Raw genomic sequence first — 13,514 nt, forward strand, 5'->3', positions numbered from 1 at the left:
GAAATGAACAGAACAAGTATTTGTTGTTCAGGCAAAGAAACATAACTCTTGCAATCAATTGAATTGCGCGGTTTTGACACTATCCCCCCAAATACCTATTATGACACTTTCCCTCTTTCTAATTCCTGGGTATATATAGTGCGCAAGCGCTAAATTGCCGGTCCTTTTCGAGTTGAATATGGCGTATTATACGCCAACAATTATTCCAGAAATATATTATCTATTGGTGACGTTTCACCCAAGTAAGTATAATCTCGCGAGAATACCGTTTGTTTTCATCTGCCCGTGTAGCACATTCTTTTGGAGTTGCATGTCAACGAAAATCCAAATTGAACAGATCTGGAATTTTAATTCAACATCATCACCCCGTCCTCGACTGATTCACCATATATTCGGGTATAGTAAAAACATATCAAAACTGCGGTACGTATTTACGTTCAATTATTTTTCATTAATTTGACAGCTTAACATTTTTCTTCATGGGTTTTACAAGGCGACTCGCTTCATCTCTACCGCTATATTGTACACGCCGTGTATGGCATCATGGTCGGTTCTTTTGATATTATTGAATTAACTCTTAAGGGTTGCAATTCTATTCCCATACATCTACTGTAATGTTTAAGCATTAATTTTGTTTATTTTTAAACTTATCTGTAAGATCGTAATGTTTATATTTAGGCCTACTTAGCTAACCCGACAACACGTGCTGATTCATATTATTTCTCTGATAATATTGTTCAACTTCGTAGAAAATGTTGCGACGTACCAAGCGCCCATCTAAATCGCCTTACGCTAGACCGGCACAACATTCCAGCTCTTCGGTCATTGCCCATACAGAATCTCACCCCTGCAATTCAGCCCCGTCCGACATCAAGTCAACCCCAAGAGGAGAACCAGATGGGCATATAGGACACAGCTATCATTTAATCACAAAGGTAGCCTCCCAGTCTAATCGCGGAAACCACTGCACCCACACAGCCACCGACGACACCCTTCATAACAGGTGAAAATCCCCTTTCTTAATGCACAGCATGTTTTTAATTTTCGTAATTTCATTTCACATTATTGATGTTTTGCTAGCATTGTTTTGATATTACCTGTCTTAATGCTATGGTAATTTCCTTTTACTACTTTCATAACACGCTGTATCATTTTTATTGTGTGCAGTGCTTAATGGTTATTTATTATAATATAATTATTATGTCCCCCTCCCCTTTTCAAGGAAGAGGGGCATACATTAGTTTGCACCTGATGGTTGGCAGACTACGTGTTGCCCGCTCAATATCACCAATTACTTCATTGTAATGATATTTTATATGGGGGTTGTTAACTTGGTTATGAGTTGACGAGGACCCCTATTGTTTTTCCGGTCAAGGGTCAATCTTCTCTGGACATAGGAAGACCTAGTCTGCTCAATATCTTGAGAACCCTTTGGTTGACAGACATCAAACTTAATACACTGGTACATCCCAAAGAGTAGATGACCCCTATTGATTTTGAGGTCACATGGTCAAGGGTCAAACTGGACATAGAAATTATATACTGACCACTCAATGTCTAGAGAACCCTTTGCTTGACCGACATCAAACTTGGTACACTGGTACATCATCAGAAGATGACCCCTCTTGATTTTAGGTCACATGGTTAAAGGCCAAGGGTCAAACTGGACATATGTAATGTATATATTGACCACTCTATCTAGATAACCCTTTGCTTGACAGACATCAAATTTGGTACACTGGTGCATCTTCAGGAGATGACCCCCTTGATTTTGGGGTCACATGACTAAAGGTCAATGGTCAAACTGGACATAGAAATATACTGTCCAATCGATATTTTGAGAACCCTTTGCTTGACAGACATCAAATTTGGTACACCGGTACATCTTAAGGAGAAGATGACCCCTATTGATTTTGTGGTCAATGGTTTAATTGTTTCCTAATTTTAAGAATTCTTCGCTTGACTGACACCAAATCTGGTACACTGGTACAGCATAAGAAGTAGATGACCCCCATTGATTTTTAGGTCACTTGGTCAATCCACTCCTGACATTGGAAGATATTGTCTGCTCTATTTCGAATTGGTGATACTACTATCAATCAAATTAGGCACGTGTATACCCGTTTTCAATTTTGCACCATGGGGGCATATACATGTATGTTTTACAAACACATCTTGTTATTACAAGCATTACTGATGAACTTGGGGCTCACGTTTCTCAAGCCATCAAAGATAAAATTTGGGCAAAGCATTTTGTAAATTTATCTTAACTCTCGAATTCACAATCACACAACAACCATGATACGCACAAATTTTCAATCATACAAGGTCAATTAGTTCTCGAACCCATCATCAAACATAAAAACATTCCCACGATTCATAATTCCATAGATGGATTTTTTTTATATTTGCAAGTATATATTTAGCTAGGCACCCTTCTGACATCCAGGGCATCTAAAAAATATAGTCATGCCATTCGCATAGCACATGATCGTAGCACAAGTTCTAACCGGCTCGAGTAAGATAGGTGTTCAGGCCAACAACAACAAAATCACTCAACCTCCTTTGGTTCCATTGATGCTGAGTTATGGCTCATGTATATATGCAATCCTAGGTTTCCTACCAGGTAACCCTTCAAATCGGTGAAAAACCACAGACACATTGGTACATACACATTGGTACATTTAGATATTCATTCTTTGATTCAAAATATTCAGTGAATTATGGATTCATTGACCTCAAATGTTGCGATCATCACTTTAAAGGCCCATGCCTTCAACCACACAGCATCAACTTATCACATGGGCACAAACTCTTTTCAAACTTTCGTACCAAATATGAATTCCAGCTATGTTGGCTCCCACCAGTTCACCAGTGTATCAACTATTTTGCTTTCTTAAGTGCCACCTAGGTATCGTTTTCAACGGCTAGGTGCATTAGTAATAAAATTCAGTTAGAGGGCGGTATTGACAACACAAAACCTTCATAGTAAGCTCAATCCTACAGGGGGGATTCCATAGGCTGAACCTAGTAAAGCATGCCCGTTTCCCTATCACTCTTCGTATACTGAACCTAGTTAATATCTATATTACCAATAGTTTGTTCAAGTTCATACGAAGCCGCCACGTTTCCCACTGCATTTCAGTTGGCATTTTTTGCATTGTTGCGGGTTGTTGCTAGTCATGCCGCTCCTACACTATTGTACAATCACGTACCAATAGGCGATGTACATATTTCGTTGTTTATAACTGGCTCAAAACATCAATGCAATAGGGGTTCTATGTTGCACATTTTACTCAACTCACGAGCAGATTCATTGTTCAAGCACATGCACCATTTTTTGTCCATTAGATCAATCACGTGGCCCATTTTATTGCCACTTTAATGCCAAACCGCTCGCAAAATATCAACTTGCATCATTATTGCACAGGCCTATTGAATTCATCGGTCTAGATCCCCAATACGAAATTAAGGCTAGAGGCAAATGGAAATGTGAATCATTTAATGCCTATATCAGAGCCTAAAAATTCAAATTTTAAGTATACCTGCAATATTGTGCGTCCTAATTCAATACTACTGTCTGGATTATTGCCTCTTCCATTATTCATTATCCTGCCCGCCGTATATGGATTTACTACAGCACATCTTTTTTGTGTGGTAAGAGTGGTATGGTGTGGAAGGAGGTGGAGCCTATTGTTGCATAAAGGGGCAAGCCTGATGTTATATTAATTGGGGAGGGGGGCCGTATTGGTACAACGCCATTGGCTACATTGTAAACATTTCTGAAATTAACTATTGCCAGGATGCCTATTTACAAACTTCTTCCACAAACTCGGTTCATATCGTCCCAGGTCCTTCCCAGGCGTTACTATACACATACGTTCTCAATATTGCAGCAGACAACGCACGTACGAGTATTATCAAATCTTTAGCTCCATTCGTAACATCACACAATGCCGAATACATAAAATACCTAGGTCTTTAACAATGCTCTTCCAAATTTCAGTGCATGTATGTATTGTCTGATATTGCTCAGGTTATGTTTTTAAACACTATCTGGGATGGATTGCTCAGCATTGTCCAAAGAAACGCTAGAATATTTCCTTAACCTAACTACTATTTGATAAGCAGTCTCCCTGTCATGGCTCGAGCAAAATTTTGCCCGCTTGTGGCGGATGTCTTCATGTATGTTAACATTTCTTATACATACATGAAGACATATGGCCAAATTTTACTAAGCCTGCCACAGATTTTGTTTCAGTCCAGGTCCGTGGCCAATAATTGCGCTTATTGACATTGAATGATTGATTGATTGAAATATTGATTGATTGAAAATATTGAGTGAATTATTAATTGATTGACACATTGGTGGATTGAAATATTGATTGATTGATTGATTGATTGAAAATATTGAATGAATTATTGATTGATTTACACATTGGTGGATTTAAATATTGATTGGAAATATTGAATGAATTATTGAATGAATTATTGATTGATATATTGATTGATTGAAAATATTGAATGAATTATTGATTGATTGACTCAAACATACATGGACTATTGATGCTACAACATTACTATCCAAAAGTCGTTGTAGATCATGCATTTCATTACAGAGTGTATATGATATACAAACTGATGGTTTGTATTGATATGAACATTGTCGTTGAATTGGAAATATGTTTTTATTAAGTAAAGCCATGCCAAAGACTGCCAATACGTGTTATCGTTCTGTTCTATTGAAATAATCAGTTCACTGTGGAAATTTCCCAAATTTCACCTCCAAGAATACTTTTTAGGATACCACAGCCATATTTTGACACGGGTTTCAAATCGAGTTCAATTAATGACATGCGACGTCATATTCTATGTTTTGACATCATAATGCAAATGATGAAGTGGCGGATCTAATATTGAAGAAACTGTTCTGTGTAACATATTATAAAATACAAACCGCATCTAAATTCAAAGGAGCAATCTCTCTCTCTCTCTCTCTCTCTCTCTCTCTCTCTCTCTCTCCGAGTGTGTTACTGTTTGACTTTTTTTTAATATGACGATGTCAATTTTGCGTAAATTTCACATACACAAGTACATGCTGCTATCCGATCATTGTACTTTACCCATTGGGTTGATACTAGACGGAAACATTTAAATTCTAAGCTTAGAACATATACAATTTCAATTTGCTTTTTCAAAGAGAAAATTAATTGTCAATGATTAAAATGATGGTTACTGAAGATTCAGCAGGTTCAGAATTCCGTGTCATAAATCAATCATTGAAACTGGGACATGAAGAAATGTACATATATTCACGTCGTAATTCTGGTGCTGTGGGTTATGGAATGCATTTGCCATTGTACTGTGATGAGTTTAATTTTGAAAGACTATTTCGAAATGTTAAAGGTAATAAATGAAGAATGTTCTACCGGTAATTTCAGTTGTCTACAAGACTTGGACAAAATTTGATTAATGAACAGTGATAATCTATATATATATATATTATATATATATATATATATATATATATAAGAATTCTAATGTCCGTTCCAAATTCATAAACTTGTATTGTGATTAGTTCCATTGGGGGTTTCACTCTCTTTTTTCTTTTGGATGATTACAAATGTATGAATATTCTTGAACCCCAACTTTTGGTACGATGTGGAACAAATCTATTTATCTTTTAATAAATTTCGACATTTAGATATATAGACGACGTTTTATCTATTAACAATAATAACTTTAATTCATATATCGATTCCATATATACCCATGAACTCAAAATAAAAGACACCACAGGGTCGTCCACTTCTGCTTAATACTTAGCTATTTTATTGAAAGTAGATATTGATGACAAACTAACAGCTCAACTTTATGACAGACGGGATGATTTCAGCTTCTCTGTCGTCAACTTCCCATATTTATGTAGCAATATTCCATTATCACCTGCATATTGTGTTTATATCTCTCAAATGATTCGATACGCAAGAGCTTGTTCTGTGTATGGTCTTTTTTTTAATCGAGGGAGGCTACTGACAAACAAGTCGATGGTGAAGGGGTTTCAACCGTCTCGTTTAATGTCAGCATTTCACAAAGTCTATGGTCGTTATAACGGTCTAGTTTGCATATACAATCTTTCATTGTGTCAAATGCTGTCTGACGTGTTTCATACCGATTGTTAGGCCGTTCTTGGCACACGGATTTTGACTACGAATAACTCCGTTTACCTGATCGAAATATGGGGCTAACGGCGGGTTTGACCGGTTGACAGGGGATGCTTACTCCTCCTAGGTACCTGATCCCACCTCTGGTATGTCCAGGGGTCCGTGTTTGTCCAACAATCTATTTTGCACTGCTTATAGGAGTTATGAGATTGATCACTGCTCGTTATATTCTCCTTTCATGAGGGACCAACATGATTTATTACACAGTAACTTTAATAGAATCACTATAAAGTTGACATACTCTTTTAAGACTGTTATCTGATACATTGTCAAAAGTATAGCAATTTATTGTATTCGTGGAAAGGTAAATTTTTATTGCATTATTACGATCAAAGGACAATTGCGCTAAGATGCATGATGCCTCGCAAGTTTGCTGTGTCAGAGGGTATGAAACTTGACTTGTTACAGCTAAAACTTTATACAGTTCCTTGAAATTTGAATACTACAGCAACAACCCCAAACAGCTGTAAGGGTTAACAGGGTACATGCATACCATGTCTGTCCACCAAGAACATTGACACAAGGTCTTCTCTTGATATCAATCTGCAAAAATGAAACATCATTGGTCTGTGTGTTTGATTTCTAATGATCATTCATTTTGATTACGGAGTTATTGATTATTGCTTAGGATTTCAAATTTTGTTAAGCATGCTTGGATATCAGATATAACCCCTGAAGTTTTCTAGCAATGACCATAATAGTGTACCTTTGTTTTAGAAAAATGAGGTTCAAACTTGATCTAATGGTAACTTACATTTACTAATGTGTAATGAATCCTATGAAGAATAGATTAAGGTCATTGTTAAATAATGAGGTCATTAAGAGACAGAGTATGAATTGTCTGAATTGTTAAAACTATAGACACTGTAGGCCATATGGTTGAATCTTTCCTGTAAATGAATTAAAGGGGCTGGTTCATGCACGTTTTTTGAAGAAAACCAAAATCATTTTTTTGATGTTAAATATAAAAAATATAACTCAATTAATGTTGACAGCAAAATTTATCCTTCTGAATGCAAGGATAACAGCACTATTTTAGCTTTAATTCTGTTTTATGCAAACAAAGACTCGAGTCTTTTTGTTTACAAACAAACCAGTGAAATATTAGTTTTGTAATTTAAAGCATATTAATTTTGCACGGTCACAAATTAAGTTTTAGATGACACATTTTACCTAAAGAATACCTGAAATGTGATAAACTTAGATCGATGTCCATTTCTTTTGAAAACTTCGTAAACAATAACTTACCACAATTTTTGTTTACAAAACAAATCACAAACTCTCTAAAATGAGCTTCTGTGATATGTATAACCTTAATTTTGTGAGACCCTTTAAACAAATTAGACAGTAAATTTTGATCACTAGAATTGAAAAACAAAATTTGGGGGAAAATTACGAGTCAGTCCTTTTCAATGAACTCTATCATTTATGAGAGAAATCAGATTATTTCCCGCTTTCCCTTTTTAATATAACCCTACCTTAATATACCCATTTAGCACTGCCATGTTACATTTTGATTGTCAACAAGTAGAACGATGTGAAAACATGCTGGTCCACAAGACAGGTCAGCTAAGAACTAAGCACGGTAACTCTCGATTCCCGCCTACAATTTCAACTCATACATTTTAAAACATTTTGCAATTTTGCTGGTGATATTTTCTTAAATGCAAACTAGAATCCATTAGTAATTGAATATTAACGTTAATACACCTGCTGTGACACGGAACCTCGATAGAGAGTTCGCCCCGCATGCGGAAGACCAGGGTTCGAATCCCAGCCCCGACAGACGTAGGTTGTTAAAACAGGTAGTGACAGTTCCAACGCCAAACGCTCGGCATCAGGTGTGGATGTCACGGACCTTAAAAACGGATGTCCCGTGTCACAGTAGGTGTTGCACGCTAAAGAACCTTCATTGCTCAATGGCCTATATTGGAAGCCCTTCACTGGTCTTGGTGACGTCTCCATACGAGTGAGAAATTCTTGAGAAAGACGTTAAACAAGATACAATCAATCAAGCAACCTCGGTTTTTGCGGTCTCACCCGAAGGACTACTAGTAAATGGGTTCTTCGGATAAGACAGAAAAACCGAGGTCCCGTGGCACGAGAAAGATCACTCCCTGCTCAAAGGCCATAAACGCCGAGTTAAGGCCTATATTTTGCAGCCCTTCACCGGCATTGGTGACGTCTCCATATGAGTGAAAAATTATTTACACGGACGTTAAACAATATACAACCAATCATAAATAGAGTCCTGCTACCCGGCGAGCTATGCTATCCTCTGATAACTCTTGTTAAATAGACAGAGGTAACCAGGGTACTGAATCCAATGTTTTATCTCAAAGCAGATGCTGTCCAAATTCACAGTCAAGAAGATAAGATATTGTCATCTGTAACCCGGATAGAGGATTTGGGGACAAATTAATAAACTACATGTGGGCATATTTAGGTACAGATAAGTCGCAACGAAGTTATTTTCACATGCAAAGTATAAAAGTTTAAAATACAAAAGTTAGATTAATTGGCTGTTTGTCCCACCCTTCTGTTTTTATACGCCCATATTAGTACAGGACGTACCCGTATTATGGTATAACGATGTCTGTACGTCCGTCCGTTCGTGGTTTTCTGTTTCTAAGTAAAGGATATAAGCCTCAAACTGTCCATTCTGTGAGAGAAAGAACTGATCGAGGCCCGTAGGGCCGAGATCAGTTCTTTCTCTCACAGAATGGACAGTTTGAGGCTTATATCCTACTTAAAACATTACATCTTTTGTTCTAAGAATGGACAGTCTCAGGTAAATCCATTGACAATGGTAATTATGAATAAAGCTATTTTGAATAGTATGACAACCAGTCTTGCGTATAATTCTGTTTCTTTTGTTCACTTATTGGACAGTGTCAGGTGAGTAGTCTTCTACTGCAGGTTTTATATTCACTCTTTCTATAGTACTGAGCCATATCAACATGTCTTCCTCTGATAGGGAGAGCATTTTCATTGCACAGTCAAAATTTAAGGATTTTAGTGAAAGTATTGCAAATATTCTGGATATGGAGGGTGAAAAAGTTATGAAGCCAAATTTTGATCTGAAAAGCATTGTGTTTTCAAATATTTGGATGAGGAAATAACTAACACCAACCAAAAGAACCCAATACACCTATCTCGTGAAATGAAATTATTCATGAAAGCGAAAATAATAATTCAGAATTAGGATATGCTAATAAAGAAAGCATAAAAAAGCGTTGTGAAGAAGTTTCGGTATGTGCCTCTGAATCCAGCGAAATTCAAATACAGTATGGAAATATGTCTTTCAAATTCAAGTTTTGATGCGATATAGTAATGGCCAATGGATCTAAAAAAAATTGTGAATCTTACGAGTTGAAGCAGAGAATTCTACTAAAGGGAAATATCATTTTTAAGTGTTTCAGTGATTTTTCCGATATTTGTGTTGATTCTTACTTTGTAAGGAATTTAAAATTAAATTTGTATCTCTTTGACAAATGTATTGTCTTTCTCTTATTTTCAGCCTACCTGTAGATGTCTAATGAGTTATTGGGCTTACCTGTAGGTGTCATATAAGTTGACAATTACTGTCCATTATTTTTAAGAACGGACAGTATCTGTCCATTCTTAAAAATAATGGACAGCAATTGTCAACTTATTGGACACCAATAGGTAACCTGTTCACTACAAGTGGACTTTCTTCTATATAAACGCCTAAAAAGACGAAGGATTGCGTGACAACAATGTTTTAATTTCATTTCACTGTCACACACTAAGCCGAAACTTGCTATGTAGCTTCTTTGTTGATCACTGTAGACCATGTTTCAATTTTAATCATTTTGACCTCTCTTGTAGGAGTTTGAACATTATTGTGATATGGAGGGTACATAATGTATCCGGCAAACTCCTCCCACAATTTTCAAGCGAGGACCATTTTGTTTTACAGTATTTGTATGGATATTGAGGATGTGCATGCGGCAAGGATTTTGAGTTTCTTCAATTTTTGAGAAAATTACAGGTTTTTCAACTTAATCATTTTGGGGAATTATTTCATAGAGGGTACATATTAATATTTGTTTTTCCTTCCACAGTTTTCAATTGAAGACCTTCGCATTTTACAGAGTGTTTGTATGGGTATGGAAGATGCGCATGTGGCAAGGATTACGATTTTCTTATTATGTTTTAGAAACTTACAGGTTTATAAACTTAGTCAGTTTTGAATAAATATCATATCAAAATAAATAAAAGACGTGGTTTGTCTTTTAACTCCTCTTACAGTTTAGAAGCTAGGGTATTTGAAAATAACTTGACGATATACACAGTACAAGCATATTGATTTTCAACATTTTTTTTTCTTTGACGTTTTAAATATTTACAGGTTGTTGATCTTAGTCAAATTTTGGGAAATATTTTACACACAGAACTCTTGTTTTGACTTTCTACCTGCTGTCACAGGTTTAAGCTAAGACCCTTTATTCATACGATGCAAAGAAATTATGAAACAGTTCGATGTGTTACTCTGTTTAAAAAAATCAATGACGTCATCCATTGTGTTTAGTCTTTGAATATTTTAACTATTCAATACTTAGAAGTGGAATAGTTCACTGTTCAGTGATTAAAGCGTTGATTAGTAAACGGTTTACTGTTGAAAAGATAACTATCCAACTGTTGGTTTAAAGCTTCCAAATAAGAGAAAACTAAAGATTGCACGTATATTTTGTAGTATTTCAAATTCCATGATAGAAAAACACATTTCTTGATATGCAGTACACACTGAGCTGATATATCCACAGAATTACTCATTGCACGTTCGTTGAAACACATTAAACATGTACAAATAATCCCATGCATAACGTCACTCGCTTCTTTATCCTGTTCACCGCTACTTGTCGACTGCATCAGAACTATGGAGCGCCAAATTAACATAAACTCAAATAATTGAGGACATTTAATGCGCGCAACAATTTTAATTAAAGATATCTTCAAATAATTGATGATATCTTCAATTCTGAATTATTGCGCGCATTAATTGAATTGAATTGATGATAGCATTAATTCCTCAGCTGAATTGATGTGCACTTTGATTCAATTAATGATCTCTTCAAATGAATTAATTATATCAACAATTGAATTGATGCGCGCTACAATTCAATTGAAGAGAACAGCAATTGATATAATGCGCGCATTAAATCAATTGATGAGAGCAATAATTGAATTGATGCGCGCATCAATTCATTTGATGAGAACAATAATTGATTTAATGCGCGCATTAATTCCATTATTGCTCTCTTCAATTGAATTAATGATATCTTTCATTCAATTGAAGAGAGCAATAATTCTTTTAAAGAGAGCAACTATATGATTAAAGATATCTTCAATTCAACATATCCACAATTAAATTAATGATCTCTTTAGTTGAATTGTTGCTCTCTTTTAAAAAATTGATGCGTGCATTATTTCCTGATACAAAAGCATTGTAAATAATTAAAGATATCTTCAATTGAATTAAAGAGATCATCAAATTATTTATACCGAGCTCTAAATTAATTATTGCGAGAAATATTTCTACGGAATTGATGCTCTCATCAAGTGAATTAAAGAGAGCAATAATTGAATTAATGCGAGCATCAAATCTATTATTGTTCTCATTAATTCAATTGATGCGCACGTTAATTCATTTGATGAGAGCAATAATTGATTTAATTCGCGCATTAATTCATTTAAAGAGAGCAATAATTGAAATGATGATATCTTCAAATAATTGAAGATATCTTCAATTATTTGAGTTTATGTTAATTTGGCGCTCCATACAGAACAGCGACATTTTTTTCACATGCATATAAATTCTTCTGACAGGCTAATAGCGGCGTGCATCCTGGTGGCTGCAGTTGTTCTTATGCCTCGTTCGAATTAAATAGCGTTCACACGGCGGTAATATTTAATGCGAATTAAACTAATGCGTATTAAATTCGTATGTATCTCTATTAAAAGGTGCGCGAAATAAATTAAAGAATAGACTATGTTATTGAAAATTATTTTTATAGATATTTTAATGAATATTGTGTAGATCTATACAGAATTCTTTGTTCAAAACGCTATATAGGCCTACATGTAGTATACTACATGTTTACAATTTAGGCCTACATACATAATTCTGATCTACACATAAGGAGTTTTTTGTCGTGTTTATTTATATGTTCCCAAGAAATTACTTATTTCCTCCGACAACCAGCATTCAATCTAGACAATATATTGTTTCTTCATGGGCCCAATTTTAAAACTTCGGAACGTCTTTTTCACCATTCCGCTGACTACTGTTATGACGTAATTTTTAAGATCAATTCTATGTAAAAATCAAAGAAATCAGATAGGGTCTGGCCACTCAATGTCACAGATTTCTTTGATTTTCACAGTATTAACTTTACTTGCACCATCTTACATAATTTCAACCCCACCACCGAATTTCTACCATCCGTTGCCATGGAAACCGACAGCAGTCTATGAGGGCTAATTGAACTGCAAAATTCAGCCCGTTTTGCCCATGTTTTGTCCTTGTGGTATATAAAAAATTGAAAAAGACAACTAATTTTCTCCATAAATCTCGATTCCCCATAAAATTCCCTCCTTATTAATGATATCTATATCCACCTATGGTAAAGAGTGTGTTACTGACCGCTGTACCAATGTATTATAATTTGGCACTTTGCCAAAAAGTGATTTTTTGTTGGATTTCATTGATGAATTTAGATAATTTGGAAAATACATACAGCATAATCAACTGCCATCAAAGGATGTCCATATCAAAGACTCTTAATATATATAAAAAGATTAATGGTGAAACGTAGTGCAATTGATCTGTAGTAGCATGAAAACTGTAGATTTGGGCATTTTGCCAAAACGGGATTTTTTGTTGGATTTCGTTGATGAATTTAGATAATTTGGAAAATACATACAGCATAATCAACTGTCATCAAAGGATGTCCATATCAAAGACTCTTAATATATATAAAAAGATTAATGGTCAAACGTAGTGCAATAGATCTATTGTAGCATGAAAACTGTAGATTTGGGCATTTTGCCAAAACGGGATTTTTTGTTGGATTTCGTTGATGAATTTAGATAATTTGAAAAATACATACAGCATAATCAACTGTCATCAAAGGATGTACATATCAAAGATTCTTAATGTATATAAAAAGATTAATGGTGAAACGTAGTGCAATAGATCTATTGTAGCACGAAAACTGTAGATTTGGGCATTTTGCCAAAACGGGATTTTTTGTTGGATTTCGT

Source organism: Ostrea edulis, chromosome 7 (genome assembly GCF_947568905.1).
Source record: "Ostrea edulis chromosome 7, xbOstEdul1.1, whole genome shotgun sequence".
Taxonomy (NCBI): domain Eukaryota; kingdom Metazoa; phylum Mollusca; class Bivalvia; order Ostreida; family Ostreidae; genus Ostrea; species Ostrea edulis.